Source organism: Heteronotia binoei, chromosome 5 (assembly GCF_032191835.1).
Source record: "Heteronotia binoei isolate CCM8104 ecotype False Entrance Well chromosome 5, APGP_CSIRO_Hbin_v1, whole genome shotgun sequence".
Taxonomy (NCBI): domain Eukaryota; kingdom Metazoa; phylum Chordata; class Lepidosauria; order Squamata; family Gekkonidae; genus Heteronotia; species Heteronotia binoei.
Genome location: NC_083227.1, coordinates 134,644,181 through 134,664,807, shown reverse-complemented (window position 1 = coordinate 134,664,807; position 20,627 = coordinate 134,644,181). Strand labels below are relative to the sequence as shown.

The 20,627-nt window shown below is 45.4% G+C and overlaps 1 protein-coding gene across 1 annotated transcript in view; it reads left to right on the top strand.

Annotated features, from left to right (window-relative positions):
* Nucleotides 1-20,627, top strand: part of LOC132572891 (UPF0461 protein C5orf24-like) — a 40,989-nt gene that overhangs the window by 9,699 nt on the left and 10,663 nt on the right. The window lies entirely within an intron of this gene.

The following is a 20,627-nucleotide window of genomic DNA, read 5'->3' as shown; positions in this document are numbered from 1 at the left end:
GGAATTAGTGGGCCATGGAGGAGAAAGAATGTACAAAGCACCTGTGTTGTCTCTGCAGAGCTTGCTCTGCCTTGTTCTGGGGAATGAGCAAGAAGGCAAAGAGGCAAGTAAAAACACTGAGTCTTCCCACTTCAGGAGACTGTTTAGGTTTGGCCATGAATGTTTTGATGGGCTCACAGCTCAGGTGAGAATTAGATGGTCATGGCTATTATGTTTTAGGAAGACAAGGGAAGGCAAGAAGACAGGGAAGTAAAATGGAGCTCACACTTCCCACTGCAGAAGCCTGCTCTGAGCCAGCCAGCAGCAGTGTCTCTTCAGAAGAAGCCTATTTGTCCTTCTGACTATCTCCCCAGCATAAGACACAGCAGCCCAGGTGACACAGTGAAATTGCCATGGAGAACAAACTGGTTGTAGACAAGAGAATAAAATCACCACCCTTCTGTGAGCAGCTTGCTCTTTTCCTGAGTAGCTGCGTTTGGTGATAGAGATTTTATTCTCCTGTATCCAGCTTGTTCTGATAGCTGACCAGGTAGAGGGCTGCAGAGGAGTGGGTTGTAGGAGGGGGTGGGCCTTTCTGTCCCTGCCATGAGGCCTGCACCTCATGGAAGCATGCAGCTTACCCATCCTCCAGTCCCTCTAGCAGAGGCTGTTAAAGATGGGAATTGCCTGCAAACGACAAGCTGCACCAGGCAGTGGCCTTGCCCGTTCCCCCTTAAATATGGGGTGGAAGTCTCTGAGCACTGGGGCTCTGAAAAACCATATGTAGGATACTGAGAAACGATACATGTCTCCAGAGCCACTTAGTGAGTATCACTGATTTATAAAGCAAATTGATAATTTTATATACCTTAATTTTGCTCTTCATAAGCTAAGATTGTTGACGTGTATTGGCACTTTTCAGAAAATCTACATGTCAAAGTTGTGTTCATTTTTAATTTTGGTTAAATGTATTGTTTTTAGTTCTATCTTTTAATAAAACATTTCGCACATTGAAACACAAATAAGAGTTTGTATCACAGGCATTGTTTTAAACACAAATTGCTGTTCACTTTCTGATTAAATTTACTTAAAACTGTAGAACCAAATAACTTTGCTACTTTTTGAAGTCTTGCACTGGATATTTTCAAATTATTGACACATTGGCAGAAGTTTCATAACTAAGATGCTAACTGTGATGACAGTGGCACTTTTTCTTTTTGGACTGGCAGTTTTCTCTGTGTGCAATCGTTATTTCATGTGCATGATTTTTGGAAGATAAAATGTCATTGATCAGACATTGTTTTGTAGTGCTCCATTTTGATCATATTTCAAAGTTTCTTTTAGTCATAAATGAACCTAGACCAGTCAAAGTAATGCAAATGAGATAAGAAATTCCTTGGTCTGTGATGGAGAAGACCTTTGATATCAGAACAGTATTTTTTATTGTGAAGGATCTTGAAAGGCAGGATAATGGAGATTGCCAGTAGTTAATTCCTAAGTTGTCATTTTTTTTTACTCTATGTATGGTGCAGCATCATGCCGCTTATTAAATACAAAGCAATTGCTTGCTTTATGATCACATGGCGCTTCTTTGTATTATGCATATATTTTACATAGCTCAGAAATTATTATACATATCAAAGAATACTAGAGCAGCCTTTCCTTATGATTTTTGCCCAAATAGATAAATATCGGTTTTGCAATGTATAATCTGTTTCATCTTGAAAGTAATAGACATGTTATCAAATTTAAGAAATGCTTAAAACTTAAGTGGGCCATTCTAAGGTTCTTTTCTTCCACAAATTGCTTTTTCTCATGGGTTGCTTTGATAGAAACAATTACCCATTGAATATCATCACCCTGTCTTCTGCTGTAAAAAGTCTGATTAGATACTGTATATGTTCTTATGTCCATGAACTTCAGCTACTCATGTGCAATTGTCTGTTTGGGAATGGAGTAGTGTTCATGATCTGTATTTACGTCATCATATGGATGTATATTTATTAATAAAGTAATTGCTTTAAACACTAAATAATGTGTTTTATCTTTCTTGGCACAGCAAATCCCTTCTTGATTAGCCAGCCTAGCAAGTGAATGTAGCAGCTTTTCATTTCCAGGTGCTTAAATTGTTTATACAATGATCTTTGGATGCATAAATTTAATTTTGGCTGTCCCACCCTGTTGAGTATAATATTTTGGCTGTTTTGCACAGCCCAGGAACCTGAGGGAAGGAATGGGAGCTCCCTTTAACTTATATGACTTAAATGGTGCTCGAGAAGTTTTTATATTCCAGATTTAGCAAAATATTCAACATAGAGGGGAAAGAGCAGGTGAAATCAAGGGTAACATTTCTGAGGTATCTCAATATAGAGAACTCTGATGTAAAATCAGTACATGCACAGACTTTAGTTCTTATGTTTCAGGCTGAGAGTTTCTTAAGCTATTCACAGTTACTTAAATCTTCATGTTGAGAGGCTTTTGTTCCACTGTTTTCCCAAACACTTCGGTATATGTTCTTTGAGTAATCTTTAACTCTTTGTTTCCAGAAGGCTGGTACACTCTTTACTGTCCCAAATCCCTTCTCTTGAAACACTAGTACTCGTCTTGAGTTTTTAACTGTTAAGGTTTCTACAGGAACTTTCAGTTAACCACATCAGACCAGGGATCTCTGCACTCTTCAGAGTTAACTCCCTGTTTGACTGGGTAGGGAAATCTCTCTAAGATCTATCCCCTTTCCTTGGCCTAAATGGGAGTCTCTATCTAACTACCCACTCATCCTTGCCAACTTTCCCTAGTTCTCTTGTCTGTTAAAACTGCTCCCTGGCTGAATTCCAAAACTATCAGTACTCTATTTTTCTCAGCTAGGACTGAAATCAGATGGTCAGTACTCAATTGAAGCATACAGTTCCGAAATCTTTGCTCAGATATTCTTAACCAATTTGCTTGAAGCAGCCTGTCTCAAGGCTCTCTGTTTTTGTGAATTAACCTTTCGTAATCCTTCAGCTTCACAACTCCATAGTCATGAAGTGCACTGTAATTATGTTTTCATTGGCTAACTCAGACCAACTCCCAGATAATCTGTTTTCAGGGTTCTTTTTCTAGCATGAGCTCGTCTGCATATTAGGCCACACACCCCTGATGTAGCCAGTCCTCCTGGAGCTGACAGTAGGCCCTGTACTAAGAGCCCTCTAAGCTCTTGGAGGATTGGCTACATCAGGAAGCATGGCCTAATATGCAGAGGAGCTCCTGCTAGAAAAAGAGCCCTGTCTATTTTTATGTTTTTTCTCTGGCAGTTTATTGCACAGATTGATCTGCAGGCTGCACACAGTGCATTTATGGTGCGTACTGGGGGACGGTTAAATGAGATGTCCCCATCAAATCATTTAAAACTTTAGTTTGTGCTCATATTGCATCTTACCTTTATTACAGTTGTATGTTCTTTCATGCCTTCCTCTTTCACACCTTAGACTTCTTTGTTGCCAAGTGGTTTTCATCTCTTCCATCTTCCCTCGGATACCTTCACTTGCTTCCCATCCCTTGTTTATATGTAGCACAAATCCTTTGAAATCATCTTTAAAACTTAAGACCATGTCCCACCTTCCTATCAACCAGTTTTTCATCCCTGCCTCTAATCTTCAACCTAGTGTAATATAGTGGTTAGATTAGGATCTGGGAGACCCTTGTTTGAATCTTTACTCTGCCATAGAAACTTGCTGGGTGACCTTATTCGTACTTCACATTAGAAGAAGACAATGTTGGATTTATACCCTGCCCTTCACTCTGAGTCTCAGAGCTGCTTACAATCTTCTTTACCTTCCTCCCCCACAACAGACACCCTTTGAGGTAGGTGGGCTGAGAGAGAGCTCACAGAAGCTGCCCTTTCAAGGACAGCTCTGCCAGAGCTATGGCTGACCCATGGCCATTCCAACAGCTGCAAGTGAAGGAGTGGGGAATCAAACCTGGTTTTCCCAGATAAATGTCTGCACACTTAACTACTACTCCAAATTGGCTCATGGAATTGTGAGGGTTTCATGAAGGGAAATGAGAATCATGAAAGCTGTTTTTGATCACATTGGGAAGAAAGCGATATAAATGAAGCAAATCAATAAAATACTACTCAAAGCAACCCCAAACACCTGTTCTTTGTCTGGGCTCTACCATTCTCCCTAGCCACTTCCTATAAATGAAACTTCTTTTCTGAACAGATATATGAGTCTAACTCTTCCTGTAAGTTCTTATAACAGGCCTCTGGCTCTTTGGCGTATGCCTGTTTATCCTCATTCTCAACTGTAGCTGCATTTGACCACATGGGTTTCTCTCCCCCCCCCCCCATTATTTTATACTGTAAGCTCCTTAGGGCAGGGACCAGTCTATTTCAAACACTTCTGTGATGCAGGGCAAATTTGGAGTATCGATAATTATTTCGAAGAAACTTGAACTTCCAGAATTTTGTGGGGTTTTTTGTTATGTTGATAATTACAGTACAGCAAGAGGCTACAACTAGAAATGGCTGCAACTCAGGTCCAGACCACTTTCACTGTTTGGGGCCCTACCCCAGTTTTTTAAAAAAACAATTCATGATGGGCATAAAAAGAAGTCATAAAACTTATCCAATGCCAAAAAAAGATTAACATGTCTAAATTTGAGACTCTGTCTGTGTATGTGTGTAAAATATGGGAGTAGAAGAGAAAATTCCCAAGTGGTCATGTTCTCTCTGCTGCTGTTCATAACATGTATTCCTAACACGCATGCCTTAATTTGGGGCACAAGCTGGACTGCATAGCGGAGATACATCTTACAGCTTTAAAATAAGATTAGTTATATTTTCTGTGGGGAAAACAATGGGAAATTTTATATTGGTTGGGGAAAGATATTGCAGGATGTTGTAGTGGGGGAGAGGTGGGATGCACCTTATTTGAGGGCATGTTCAGGGAAGGAGATAGCAGCAAATCACAAAGACTTTTGGGATTCATCAGGAGATAGACCATTGCAGAGGCTGATTTTTAAAAAAAGATTTAGGAGAGACTGCTTGTAACAGAATGAGAAATGAAAGAGTGCTGCAGTCAAATTGATAACAAAGGAAAACAATACTAATGTTAAACATATTATGTAGTGTCATTATTATGCAGTGTTATGCTCATATAAAAATTAATATCCCACACTCCTAGCTCATGTACCAAGGTTTCCCATTATATCCAGGATCAGTTTTCCATTATATCCAGGATCAGATTTATTAATCATTGATCTGGAACTAAGAGTGAATAGTGTAGTGTAGTGTAGTGACCACGTTTCCAGATACACCAAATTATTCAGGATGGTGAAAACCAAGGCTGACTGTGAAGAGCTCCAAGAGGACCTCTACAAACTGGGTGAGTGGGCAACAATGGGACAAATGAAATTCAGTGTTGGTAAGTGTAAAGTGATACACACTGGGACAAAAAAATCCCAATCTCAAGTATAGGCTAATGGAATCTGAACTTGTGGGGACTGAGAGGGAAAAAGATCTTGGGGTAATGGTGGATAACTCAAAGTGTCAACTCAGTGTACTACAGCAGTGAAAAAGGCAGATTCTATGTTAGGAAATATTAGAAAAGGGATGAGAATAAAACAGCTGATATTATAATGCCCTTGTATGGATCTGTATAGATTTAGAGGAGGGACGGTGGCTCAGTGGTAGAGCATCTGCTTGGTAAGCAGAAGGTCCCAGGTTCAATCCCCGGCATCTCCAACTTAAAAGGGTCCAGGCAAGTAGGCGTGAAAAACCTCAACTTGAGACACTGGAGAGCCGCTGCCAGTCTCAGTAGACAATACTGACTTTGATGAACCAAGGGTCTGATTCAGTATAAGGCAGCTTATACTGTGTTAATATGCAGCCTCATTTGGAATACTGTGTATGGTTCTGGTTCCCATATCTCAAAAAGGACACTGGAGAGCTGGAAAAAGTGCAAGGAGGGCAACCAAGATGATTAGGGGGTTGGAGCACCTTCCCTATGAGGAAAGGCTAAAAATACAGACTTTTCAGTTTAGAAAAGAGGCGATGAAGGGGGGATGTGATAGAGGTTTATAAAATTATGCATAGGATGGAGAGAGTTGACAATTTTTTCTCCTCCCAAAATACTAGAACTTGAGAGCATCCAGTGAAACTGAGCCAGGAGACAACATCAGGAGAAGGCTTTGGCCTTTATGCCCTGTTGTTGACTGTCCAGAGAAACTGGTTGGCCGCTGTGTGAGGTAGAATGCTGAACTAGATGGAACATAGGTCTGATCCAGCAGGACTCATGTTCTTCTGTATGTATTCTGCATTAAGCTCCCCTGAACCCACTGAGACAATTCCAAGTAAATAAGCATGGCACTAGACTGTAAATCTCACTACTATATATTGGATGGTGTTCTTTTATGAAGCAGACTAGAGAGAAAAACTGGATTCTTATCTGTAGGAATTTTTTTTGGCCATTCCTAACATAATAATTAACTGAGGGTCTCAATTTTTAGACCATGTAAAGTTGATATTAAACAAGGCAATTTTCATTCAAAATTAATTGTATTTTGGGCTATATTGTACCATTCCACTCAGCTAAATGTAGACCTTTCTCCAGTGCAAGGAACTTCTAGCCACTTCCACGAGAAGACTGTTTAGCTGAACTATCCCAGGGTGTCTACAACTCAACCTTAGAGCCCTTGTATCCTTCTGGTTAATTTAAATTCCAATGATTGTGATAGACCAGCTATCTGATTCAGTATGAAGTATCTTCATGTATGAATGTATAATTTCAACTAGATATAAAATATTACCCCAACTAACTGATTTGTGCGTTTAACAGTTTGTGAGTTTAATTTTGCTGGTAATCTGTAGTAATTTGTGAGTTCAACAGTTTGTGAGTTTTGCTAGTAATCTGTAGCACACTACCAAATCTAAAAATTACCCTCTTTGATAACGAAATTCTCACTCACCATTTTAAGGCATTGGGTTTGGATGGTAAAAATTCAGTGTTCATCATAAATATCACAACCCAGCCTGTTCAGCTGTGCAGAGAGCTGCGTTACTATTTGCAACTTGTAACCATGCTGTTGTACGGCTATTGTTACTAACTCTGTGTTGCATGATAAATCAATGGAAATTGCAAGGCAATCTGTTCCCTCAGTATTTAAGTGCCTTTTGCCAGGTGCAGAACTGCTGGCAATAGAACCATACTATGATTTATTCATGTTGAGAGCCTCCAGGGCTGTCAGTTTTTAAAAAACACTGCTCACAACAGTATTATGGTGACTGAAGAGTAAGCATGCAGTCATAGGAGACTTTTGTAGGTAATTACTCTCTTGCTTTATCAGTAACTTTGCTTACATAAATGAGGCCATCTGAAGTTTTCCCCTTCCCTGTAATAGAGGCCAGGTACGTTTATACTGTATTTGACCCAAGAGGGTTCCTTCGTATGACAAATCTAACCCACACACAGCCTGTAGGACATAACTTCTCAGTAAGGAGTACTGTAGCCAACATCAGATGCAACATCAAAGTGTGTTTCCTATATCAGTAACCATATTTATAGGTGGTTGAAGTAGAGTAGGGGTTCCAAATGTAGTGCCTATGGGTGCCTTGGCACCTGCCAACACCTTTCTTGGCACCTGCCAAATGTTTTTAGAAAGTGATGGGGCTTTTGCCCAGGAAGGCTTCTGCTTTGCCACTGGATATTTAACTGTCTGTGAACATTTTAAAAAATGTTGCTCTGGTAGCAGCTGCCACCACAGTGCAAGGATCTTCAGTTTGAAGATAAGCTGTGGCAGCCATTTTGTAACAGCATCAAACCTGCTCTATTGGAATTCCAGGGGTGCTTGTAGGCTCAAAAAAGTTGGGTACCCCTGAAGTAGAGGATGTGGCTACTTGGTTTGAACCCACACTTCCAAGAAATACAGATTTGGGTAAAATGTATAACAATGTTAAATGATTTATTTTTCATTTTGAAAAGTCTATGGCTTGCTCTAAAACTTTTTTTAGTTTAAAGAATGCTGTCCTACTAATCTGTATGTATTTATTTTTAAACTCACAGCTATATGGCAGAAATTTAACCTACATTTATGGTAAAGGCGAGTTATTAAATAATTGTAAAATGTCTCTGGGATTTAAAACAGAGAATATAACTTCCAAGTGGGAAGTTAACATTGTTTGAGGCAAATGGATCCTTTTCTGTGCCATTCCTAGCTTTTGTAGCATAAAAGCCTTGTAATTAATGTTACAACTTTTTTCATGCTGGAAATAAAAATAAAACCTTTGTTTATTTGGAGCAGAAACTTGTGCATCACACACAATGTCTGGGTGGCTTGTGTCTACTTCAAACCACATACATTTTATATTAAAATACGTTGAAAGTAGGACATTACATGTCTGATGGACAGATGTAAGAAGTATGCTTCAAGATAGACTGGTTTCTGGAAGGAGGGGCAACAAAGTATATTTAATGTGTTTACTTAGATTAGTTCAAGTGAGGGATGCCAGCCTACAGGTGGGTGCTGGGGATCTCCTGCAATTACAGCTCATTCCAGACTACAGAGATCAGTTCGCCTGGAGAAAACAGCGGATTTGGAAGATGGACTCTATGGCATTGTACCTCACTGTGGTCCCTGTCCTTCCCAGGCTCCACTGCCAAATCTCTAGAAATTTCTCAACCTGGATCTGGCAACCCTACCTCAAGCAATAATCTATGGACAGCATTGCAGAAGATAATGGGTGGCTTTTATGCATCACTCTCATAAGATCTAAATATTTGTTAAATTGCTGAGAGACCTTGGGCCAGCATCCAGTTCCTGGCTTCTCACAGATCCCCTTGGGAGCCAGTTGCATATGCAGTCCTTTTGCACTAGAAATTTGCATATATGGGAGAGAGATGCTTTCATTCTCTGAGGTTTGGAGTCCTCCTGTATCTGCAAAAACAAATGTGAGAAGTTGATGAAAACTAATTTAAAGCACATTACAAGCTTTGCTGGTTTTTACTGTAAGTGATTTCTATGTGATATACTTGGGATATGGTCTTAAATATTTATTATAATACTTGCATATTCATCAGCTGAATGTTCAGCACATTGCACTGGGGAAATCTTTAGGGGAAACTAGCAGTGCAGCCCTAAATAGAATCACATACTTACAAGTGCACCGAAGTCAACATGCTTATAACTGTGTAACTCTTGTTAGGATTGCACTACATCGTTGGCCATGCTGTTCCAGTGTAAGTAGCTACTGCTTCAAAAGTTGGACTATGTTTAGTTCCATTTTGAAATAAGTGAGCATTTTGCATCTACAGATTATGCAGTAGGCATCAACATAGGCACTGTCATTTAACTCTGGCCAGAACTGTCGCAGCCTGATACAGAAAACCAAGGAAATAGTATTCTTAAGAACGTATTTATCAGGAATTATTTTCTTTTATTTCTTTCTATCGCTACTATTATCAATCTCAAATGGAAAGAAAGGTACTTAACAGTCAGAGGTGAACCTGAAAACAGAGGTATATTACCTGTAATAAGCCAAGGTACTCATTCACAGGTAAGAAATGTTATATAACATTTTATATTAAAAGTTTCAGGTCCCATCCTCAGAATCTCCATTAAGGCGTGTTTCCTCTTCCCAGCATCAGCCCTTCTTGCTCCTAAGCAGTTACACCCTTCTTAGTCCATGGACAAATGGTATAACTCTGCTTAGGATGGCACTGTTAGCTCTAGGAAGCCAGTATGATGTAGTGGTTAAGTGTGCAGGCTCTAATCTGGAAGAACTGAATTTGATTCCTCACTCCTCCATATGCACCTGCTGATATGACCTAGAGTCAGTCATAGTTCTTGATGGAGCTACTCTCTCAAGAATAGTTCTCAAAAGAGCTCTCAGCCCCACCTTCCTCACAGGGTGTCTGTTGTGGGGAGAGGAAGGGAAGGAGATTGTAAGCTGCTCTGAGACTCTGAGTGAAGGCCAGGGTATATATCTGATTTCTCCTCCTCCCCCCCCCCACTGTTTATTAGATGGAAAAGCCAAAAGATTTGCTATTAAAATATGATATGAAATTCCTCTCCCCTCTCGAATCAATATGCTGCAAAAATCTCCAGCACATTTCATACTCTTTCTCTGGGGAATGTTAAAAAAAGACACTTGTAGTTCCTTTTAATACAACAAACTTGTTTCTACTTGAGTAATTGTAGTTGTGGTCTGATCTAAAACATTTCTGATAAATGTACCAGAGGTTTTTATAACTGACTAGCATGAAACCCATGCTTCAGTGCAGTATTTAATTACTTTAGTCCAGTTATAATACTTCTGTGAATATAAAAATGTTTTTGTGTTGTAGAAGGGGTATTTTGTTTTTGGAATTGGTTTTGTAATACAATAGCATAGTAGCCAACCTTCACAAAGGTATTCAAATAGTGTGAAATGTGTTGGAGAAAACAGATGAAATGAATTTTGAAATATAACATTTGTTGAAGTAATACAAAAGAGAAGATTGTAGTTTTTAAAATATAGTGAAAAATATGTACAAGGTTCCCCCCCCTCTACTGAAGGACCTTTTTTTAGACCACATTCGTTGTTCTGCCCTCAGGTGCTAGGATTACCAGGCTGCTGGGTGAGCTCACTCTGGAGCAGGCCACATAGAATTGCCCATGTGAGAAGCAGTCCTCTGTTAATTCCTGCCACCTCCAGGAATTAATTCCTCTGTTAATTCCTGCCACCTGGGACTTCTTGATGGTCATAGCAAAGCAGACCTTGAGGGGGAACTGCAGCCTCTCCGTGCCATCTCCCCCTCCCTTCCTTTCTGCACTGCCTGGGAAGGGGCGGTGGAGCACCATGCTTTCTGGACTCTTTAAAGCCCCCCTGCTGAGGCTTGGAAGTGGGGAAGTTGCACCTTGCCATTGCCTGCAACACATGCTGAGGGGCTCCTCCTTCCACTTGAGGGCATTGCAGTACTTGGCATTTGTATGCCATGGTACCCTGAGCTAGAGTGCTGTGTGCCTCATAAGCCACATCAGGATCATATGCCATGCCTGAGTGAGTCTTGACCTTCCTGAGAAGTGATCGCCTCTGTACTCGTGTTGCAGTATTGCTTTGCTCATATTGAGACTGTGCTGCTCTGTGCACTTTGGGGTGATCTTGCTGATATTTGGCCACTGCTGAGCAATCAGAGAGAGGGGGGCGCTTCCACTGTCTGCAGTCTCCATTAACTGATTGCCACCTCAGAACACCAGAGCTCCACACCTGACTAATCAGAGAGGGGTTATGGAAACAGGCAGCAGGCTTCCAGGCACATAGCAAAACTTTACCACACTGGGAAGACATATTTTACCCTGTTTCACCCACTTAGGGGTTGGATTTCTAAAAATCCCTTCTTAGTGGGTATTGATGTTATGGAAGGAATGCACTCCCTGAATTTTGGGTTAGTAGATACAGATGTTTGGGCTGGGCATTGATCTGACAGGACACGTGTGTGTGTGTAGTTCATATTTAATTTTTAATTTTAGTTTTTTTGGCTTAGCTTTTGTCTTTGTGCCCCCTCCCTTTGACTATTTTAACTAGGATCAAAGTAAGTGCAAGAGAGTTTCCATATTACAAAGTCGTGAGCAAGATATTGAGCACAGAATTTTTAAGGGTTCATATTAACAACTTGCTCTCTACTTTGTTATAAAGTTATCTCTGCACTTGATTCACCCCTCTAAATACACCAACAGGGCTACCTACAATTTTTATCACTTTCCATAGGATTACTATAACATGATAAATGCTATGCCACACATGACAAATCGTTAAGCAAATTAGGAACAGATTTGGAAAGGTGATGTGAGAACAATTGTGATGCAAGGACAATTTTTTCGTTAGGTTACATAGCGTGTAGCATTTTACACATGTCCATGTGCCATCACTATTCTCACACCAACAATTACTTCTGGAGTTGCTGCGTTCCTTATTACGCATGTCATATTGCAAACAACTTAAAGTGGCTCCAGTAAGGGGCTTTCTGCAGATGTAGTTTGCTACTGCCTTCCTCTGCAGTCTTCCTTTGTGGTCTTTCACCCAAGTAAAGACCCACCTTAGCTTCTGTGATCCAATGAGATCAGGCTATCCAAGCTGCCTTCCCGCCCTCGATATTGCTAAGCATTTTACTTTGTGCTCATTTACTCTGCAATACGTTGTCTGTACTTTCAAAAATATCAAGGTTCTTTATTTTGGTGAGAAAGATGCTAAGATAACATTAGTATCCATCATACATTCTCTTATGAATGATCTTCACCTACATGGAGAATAGTCAGTTGTGCACTACTGGCACCTTAGGCATGATATCTATTCATGCTGACTTCACTCAGAGATATTTATACAAGCAGAGGCTTGGAGCTGAAATCCGAAGAGTGACCAGCCAGTGTAGCCCTTTGATTTAACATTTCGAAAAGGCATGCTCAAAGACAAAAAGAGACCTGTAATTTAATTGATTAACGGATATTGGAAAACAAGGACCGTCCATGGTAAATAGGGACAAATGGGACCGTACAATGTCTGATATGCTCAATTTGTGCTAATTAAAAACACACCAACAACTCTTGTGCAAGCATTATCCCGTTTGAGTCTTAGACAATGTCAGCAGCCTACTAGCGACCGCTACCGGCATAAGGCTGCACCTTGCCAGAGGCGCAAGTAGGGTGGCCAGACCGTCCCGGTCTCCCGGGACATTCCCGGTTCTGGCCACCCAATCCTGGCTCCCGGGCTGCCTATACCGGGACCATTAAAGGTCCCGGTTTAGCCAGCCCCGGAGGCGGTGGGCCGCGGGCGCCGGAGGGGAAGGCGGCGAGTGAGGGAGGGAGCATCCCTGCGCCTGCGCAGGGACGCTCCCTCCCTCACTCGCCGCCTTCCCTGCCCGCGCGCGGGGCCCGGCGGCGGTGGCGGAGGCCTTCCCGCGGCCTCCGCTGGTCCCTGGAGGCCTTCCAGAGTCTCTGGAGGGCCTCCAGGGACCAGCGGAGGCCGCGGGGAAGCCGCGGAGCACCCGGCGCTGGTCCCGGAAGGCCTTCCAGAGCCTCTGGAAGGCCTTCCGGGACCAGCGCCGGCCAGCGAAGGCCTCCCCGCGGTCTCCGCTGGTCCCTGGAGGCCCTCCAGAGTCTCTGGAGGGCCTCCAGGGACCAGCGGAGGCCGCGGGGAAGCCGCGGGGCACCCGGCGCTGGTCCCGGAAGGCCTTCCAGAGCCTCTGGAAGGCCTTCCGGGACCAGCGCCGGCCAGCGAAGGCCTCCCCGCGGCCTCCGCTGGTCCCTGGAGGCCCTCCAGAGTCTCTGGAGGGCCTCCAGGGACCAGCGGAGGCCGCGGGGAAGCCACGGAGCACCCGGCGCTGGTCCCGGAAGGCCTTCCAGAGCCTCTGGAAGGCCTTCCGGGACCAGCGCCGGCCAGCGAAGGCCTCCCCGCGGCCTCCGCTGGTCCCTGGAGGCCCTCCAGAGTCTCTGGAGGGCCTCCAGGGACCAGCGGAGGCCGCGGGGAAGCCGCGGAGCACCCGGCGCTGGTCCCGGAAGGCCTTCCAGAGCCTCTGGAAGGCCTTCCGGGACCAGCGCCGGCCAGCGAAGGCCTCCCCGCGGCCTCCGCTGGTCCCTGGAGGCCCTCCAGAGTCTCTGGAGGGCCTCCAGGGACCAGCGGAGGCCGCGGGGAAGCCGCGGAGCACCCGGCGCTGGTCCCGGAAGGCCTTCCAGAGCCTCTGGAAGGCCTTCCGGGACCAGCGCCGGCCAGCGAAGGCCTCCCCGCGGCCTCCGCTGGTCCCTGGAGGCCCTCCAGAGTCTCTGGAGGGCCTCCAGGGACCAGCGGAGGCCGCGGGGAAGCCGCGGAGCAGCCGGCACTGGTCCCTGGAGGCCTCCAGAGGCCAGCGCCGGTAGCGGAGAGGCCCGGCGCTGGTCCCTGGAGGCCTCCAGAGGCCAGCGCCGGCAGCTCCCTCCCTCCCTCGCCGCGAGGCCGCCGCCGCAGGCCCGCAGGACTTGCCGCCGCCGCTGGACTCTCCGCCGCCCTGGAATCAGGTAAGGGGGCCGAAAGCGCGGGGGGGGGGGCGGGGGGCGGCTTTCCTTTCTTCCCTCCCTCCTCCCTCCCTCCCTTCCTCCCTTCCTTCCTTCCTTCCTTTCTTCCTTCCTTCCCTCCTCCCTTCCTTTCTTCCTTCCCTCCCTTCCTTCCCTCACTCCCTTCCCTTCCCTTCCCTTCCCTTCCCTCCTTATGTTCTTATGTGACACAGAGTGTTGGACTGGAGGGGCCACTGGCCTGATCCAACAGGGCTTCTCTTATGTTCTTATGTGACACAGAGTGTTGGACTGGAGGGGCCACTGGCCTGATGCAACAGGGCTTCTCTTATATTTTTATGTGACACAGAGTGTTGTACTGGAGGGGCCACTGGCCTGATCCAACAGGGCTTCTGTTATGTTCTTATGTGACGCAGAGTGTTGGACTGGATGGGCCACTGGCCTGATCCAACAGGGCTTCTCTTATGTTCTTATGTGACGCAGAGTGTTGGACTGGATGGGCCACTGGCCTGATGCAACAGGGCTTCTCTTATATTTTTATGTGACACAGAGTGTTGTACTGGAGGGGCCACTGGCCTGATCCAACAGGGCTTCTGTTATGTTCTTATGTGACGCAGAGTGTTGGACTGGATGGGCCACTGGCCTGATCCAACAGGGCTTCTCTTATGTTCTTATGTGACGCAGAGTGTTGGACTGGATGGGCCACTGGCCTGATCCAACAGGGCTTCTCTTATGTTCTTATGTGACGCAGAGTGTTGGACTGGATGGGCCATTGGCCTGATCCAACAGGGCTTCTCTTATGTTCTTATGTGACAATACTGACTTTGGTGGACCCAAGCACTGATTCAGTGTAAGGGAGCTTTGTGTTTGTGTCTTCTGGTGCAATTTTGTTCTCAGATCCTGTATTTACTTCATCAGTATATGGGATAAGGCACTTTCTCAACTGTGCTGCATAATGCAGCCTATTTATTTTGTCCTGTTTGCTCTGTTGGCTCTATCTGCGCCACCTTCATCACTTTCGGGGTGCGGATCCCCCAGTGGGGTGGTCTCCCGACTCCCTCCGCCGGCTGTTTCTGATAGCCCTGCGCCCCCTCTTTCATTTGATATGTGTCCCGTGCGGGTGCCACCCTCCCGCCGGGAGATGCCGCAAAATGAGCCCCCTTGAGGCTTATGGCGGCAGGGCTCGGGGGAAGCGAGCTAGACTGCTGTTCTTTTGAGGGGTTATAGAGTGTTTCGAGCCCGTCCCTGTGGCATCGGTCCCATCGTTGTAGGGCCCAGGGGGCCGGCGCAGCGGCCTGCTGAAGCAGCCTGTTGGTCACTTCCGGGTTCCTGTCCTGCATCTCGACCTGTGTTATTAGTGACAGGCTGCTTCGGCGGGCCGCTGCGCCGGCCCCCTGGGTCCCACAACGATGAGACCGATGCCACAGGGACGGGCTCGAAACACTCTATAACCCCTCAAAAGAACAGCAGTCTAGCTCGCTTCCCCCGAGCCCTGCCGCCATAAGCCTCAAGGGGGCTCATTTTGCGGCATCTCCCGGCGGGAGGGTGGCACCCGCACGGGACACATATCAAATGAAAGAGGGGGCGCAGGGCTATCAGAAACAGCCGGCGGAGGGAGTCGGGAGACCACCCCACTGGGGGATCCACACCCCGAAAGTGATGAAGGTGGCGCAGATAGAGCCAACAGAGCAAACAGGACAAAATAAATAGGCTGCATTATGCAGCACAGTTGAGAAAGTGCCTTATCCCATATACTGATGAAGTATATACAGGATTTGAGAACAAAATTGTTTCCGGCGGTGATATTTGGGGGATTTTTGGGGACATCACAGGAAGTGCTGTGAAGTCACTTCCTGTTTCCGGCAGTGGCATTTGGGGGAAATGATGTCATTTGGGGGAAGTGATGTCAGAGGAAGTGATGTCACTTCCCGTTTCCGGCAGGTGACGCGGGGAAATGATGTCACAGGAAGTGGTTTCACTTCCTGCTTCCGGCGGTGGCATGACATCACCGGAAGTGACGTCACCGGAAGTGACGTCATTTCCTGTTTCCGACGGCGCACGCGCTTTGCGCGTGCACACCCCTACCTTCCCCCCCCCCCAGGTGTCCCTGGTTGGCCTTCAGACATTATGGTCACCCTAGGCACAAGCCTTTGGCACAAGCCGAAGGGCAAGAGCTAAAGGGTTCTTGGCTTGGGGGCTCTGTAAGAAGCCTAGGAAGGACCAGGAACCAGGATCCCTAGTTTCCTTGTGTTCCCAATAAGATAAGTAGACTTTCCAGAAGGAGAGCCGCATAAACAAAAGGATTTAAAGGGAGGACTGTATATTTAAAAAGCTATTGTGAAGACAGAATGCCAGCAGGGGGGGGGGGCTTTCCAGTGTTTTGCGCTGAGTGTCACATGTATGACTATCTGCCCACTGGACAGAAGTCTTGGGTGTGTGCTCAATGCAAGGAGCTCCTGGTCTTCAGGGAATGAGTTCGCACTCTTGGCCGAGATGGCTGACCTGGGGAAGCAGAGACAGGCACTCGGAGAAGACTCTTGGGGACTTGTTAGATGAGCCCCACTCCGAACATGGCAGCCCTGTTGCTGCCAGGGAGCATGAGGGGCAAGAGGGAACAGGGCACGATGTTGAGGATAAGGGGAATGCGCCCTCAGAAGGGACCTCTTCTTCAGTTGGTGAGCGGGAATCCTTTCGCGCCAAGGAATCATCCCTGGGCAGGGAGAAAGGGGGGGGTCTTGGTAGTTGGTGATTCCCTGTTGGCATTGTCACCTGTGTTATAAAATGGAATAATATCTGTCATCTTTATGGGATAACATCTTGTCATGATGTGAGACGGCCAGGCTGGGCAATATTTTGATGATTTGGAAATTTTCTGAGTGCTGCTGAGTTGTCTGTTCATAAAATGTTTTTATTGTATTTTATTGTTTTATTATATGTTGTGCTCCACTCTGAGCCCTACGGGGAATGGGCAGAATAGAAATATACTAAAATAAATAGTCTGAAGTGAGGTTAATAAAAGGGAATACAGGCTGTGGCAAATCGAATGCAAGACTTGATCAGGCAGGCAAAAAGAGACTATGAGGACATACAGCAAAAAATATAAAGACCAGAAATAAAAATGTCTTCAAATACATTAGAAGCAGGAACCTAGCCAGGGAGGCCCTTGGATGACCAAGGGGTGAAAGGATTACTGATGGAGGATAGGGAAATGGCTGAGAAGTTGAATGCATTCTTTGCCTCCGTCTTCGATGTGGAAGATGAGAAGTTTGCCTACTCCAGAACTGCTAATTTTGGGAGGGGTATTGAAAGATCTGAGTCAGATTGAGGTGACGAGAGAGGAGGTCCTACGACTGATAGACAGAATAAAAATGGTTAAGTCACTAGGTCTGGATGGCATACATTCTGAAAGAACTCAAAGGTGAAATTGTGGATCACCTGACAAAAATATGTAATCTTTCATTGAAATCTGCCTCCGTTCCTGAGGACTGGAAGGTAGCAAATGTCACCCAAATCTTTAAAAAGGGTTCCAGAGGAGATGCGGGAAATTACAGGCCAGCCAGTCTGACTTCAATACCGGGAAAGTTAGTAGAAACTGTTTCTAAGAGAGAATTAGTAGGCACATTTATGAACAAAAGTTATTGAGGAAAACTCAACATGAGTTCTGTAAGGGACAATCTTCTCTCACTAACCTATTAAGAGTTCTTTGAGGGGATGAACAAACATGTGGACAAAGGGGACCCAATAGATGTTGTTTACCTCATCAAAGTCTCCTTAGTAAGCTCGAGAGTCATGGAGTAAAAGGACCTCTTGTGAATTGAAAACTGACTAATTAATAGAAAACAGAGAGTGAGTATAAATGGGCAATTTTCTCAGTGGAAGATGGTAAGCAGTGGGTTGTCCCAGGGCTCAGTACTGGGTCCGATGCTTTTTAACTTGTTCATTAATGAGTTGGAGTTGGGAGTAAGCAGTGAAGTGGCCAAGTTTGCAGATGACACTAAATTGTTCAGGGTGGTGAGAACCAGAGAGGATTATGAGGCACTCCAAAGAGATCTGTTGAGATTGGGGAGTGGGCATCAATGTGGCAGATGAGGTTCAGTGTGGCCAACTGCAAAGTAATGCACATTGGGGTCAAAAATCCTAACTATAAATACAAGTTGATGGGGTGTGAAATGGCAGAGACTGATCAAGAGAGAGATAACTCTCACTGGTAGATCTCACTTAAAATGTCAAGACAGGCCAACACCATGCTGGGAATTATTAGGAAGGGAATTGAAAATAAATCAGCCAGTATCATTATGTCCCTGTATAAATCGATGGTGCGGCCTCATTTGGAATACTGTGTACAATTCTGGTCACCGCACCTCAAAAAAAGATATTATAGCATTGGAAAAAGTGCAGAAAAGGGCAACTAGAAGGATTTAAGGGTTGGAACACTTTCCCTATGAAGAAAGGTTAAAACACTTGGGGCTCTTTAGCTTGAAAAAGTGTTCACTGAGGGGTGACATGATAGAGGTTTACAAGATTATGCATAAGATAGAGAAGGTAGAGAAAGAAGCCCTTTTCTCCCTTTCACACAATAAAAGAACTCGTGGACATTCAATTAAATTGCTGAGCAGTCAGGTTAGAATGGATAAAAGGAAGTACTTCTTCACCCAAAGGGTGATTAACATGTGGAATTCACTGCCACAGGAGGTGGCGGTGGTTACAAGCATAGACAGCTTCAAGAGGGAATTGGATAAGCATATGGAGCAGGGGTCCATCAGTGGCTATTAGCTACAGCGGGTTGTTGGAACTCTCTGTCTGGGGCAGTGATGCTCTGAATTCTTGGTGCCTTGGGGGGGGCACAGTGGGAGGGCTTCTAGTGTCCTGGCCCCACTGGTGGACCTTCTCATGGTGCTTGGGGTTTTTTTTGGCCACTGTGTGACACAGAGTGTTGGAATGGATGGGCCATTGGCCTGATCCAACATGGCTTATGTTCTTACCGGCACAATGAGAGCAAGGTAGCCAGGTTGGGCCTCCCTTTCCTCTTTAGCAGGGCTACCACATAGTGGAGAAACGCCCACAGAATTACTTTTAGGCTACGGGGAAAGGTCGTCTTGTCTCAGTTCGTCCTCAGAAGAGACATACTCTTGTGAACTATCATGAACCAAGTCATAAGGACAAGAGGTGCCGCCCTTGATAAGGATGGGAGGCACAGTTTTCATTTATATTTTCTAAATAAGGAGAACATGTCTCTGGACATTGCCATAGAGATTTTTAAAATATCAGACATCCCAGTCTCTGGCATTATCTTGTGTCTCTTCGAGACTCTCGATCTGAACGAAAAGCGCAGAAAGCATCCGCATGCAGGTGGGTGGAGTAGGTTTTTCCTAGGCACGGTTTCAGCCCGGCTCCCTTACAGACTACAGTGCAGGGTTGCTGGAAAACAGTGCATTCTCTCTCAGCTTCACTCCCCTTTTACTTTTGCAATCGTGAGCTCATATTTATTTCTCTCCGTTTTAAAGAAATTATCAGGGATTTTTTTTTTTTTTTTAAGAAATCACACTTTTCCGCACACAAGAAAACCTGCGTTTGTAAGGGGCGGGGGAAGAGTGCTCTGAAAACGACGTTTTAAAACTACCGGGACGGTAGCAATTTGAGTTTCTCTATTTGTTGCCTGTGGCCCCTTTTACCCCGTCCTCTCAATCGCTAATAGTGACGTCAGTACTCCCCAGGATATCCGGTGTACAGCCTCTGCTCTCTATCTGCCGGTCAGCCGAGTTACTTCCTTTTCGTCTCAGAGCCCCGGAAGCGGAAAAGAACGAAGACCTGGAAACGATTACGGTTGTCTTTTTGCCGGTTGCTTCGTTTCTTCTGTTCCTTGCGCCCTGGCCCCTCCCTGCCTGGCGAGGATGAAGCGCTTGTCCTCGCGCGGGCAGGGGTGGGCCCTTTGGACTGCCTGGCTGCTCGGGAGCCTTTTTACAGGTTAGGAGGCCTTGGTTGCCATGGCAGCGCCGCAGAGAAGGGGCGGCCGTTCCAGCGCTGGCGGTGGTGGGAAGCGATTGCGCGAGGGTGGTCATCTCCCTTGTGTTGCCTGTGCATAGCTGGGTAGCGTTGCCACTCCGAGGATTTTACTCGGGCAGTCTCCCCCCGACATAGGCTCCTTAAGGGATTTCCTCATGCCCCCAAGACCCAGTGCAGCTATAATCGAGAAGCAGATCACATCACGTGACTGATTCGACTGATTTTGTTCCCCAACCCTTTTCCAGCAGCCCTGTGAACATCACGGCCCACTAGTAAGCAGATAGTTACTAGCAAAATACTTCCTGGTGCCTGCTTGGAATTGTTTGCAAATAAAAGGCTAAATAGATGTGGTTCTTATCCACCAAGGCCCCTTATATTCTTATATGTTCTTAAGGAAGAATAGCTTAGTTAAGAATATACGAAGAGGCCTGCTGGATGAGAGCAATGTTCCATTTAGCCAAATATCCTGCCTTACACAGTAGCCAACCAGTTCCTCTGGATGGCCAACAACAGGGCATAGAGGCCAAGACCTTCTCTTGATGTTGCCTCCTAGCTCTGGGATTCAGAGGATTAGTGCCTCTCTATAACATCAGAAGTTCAGAGAAGATGAAACACACATACAGGTGTTTTATGCAAAGTCAGAC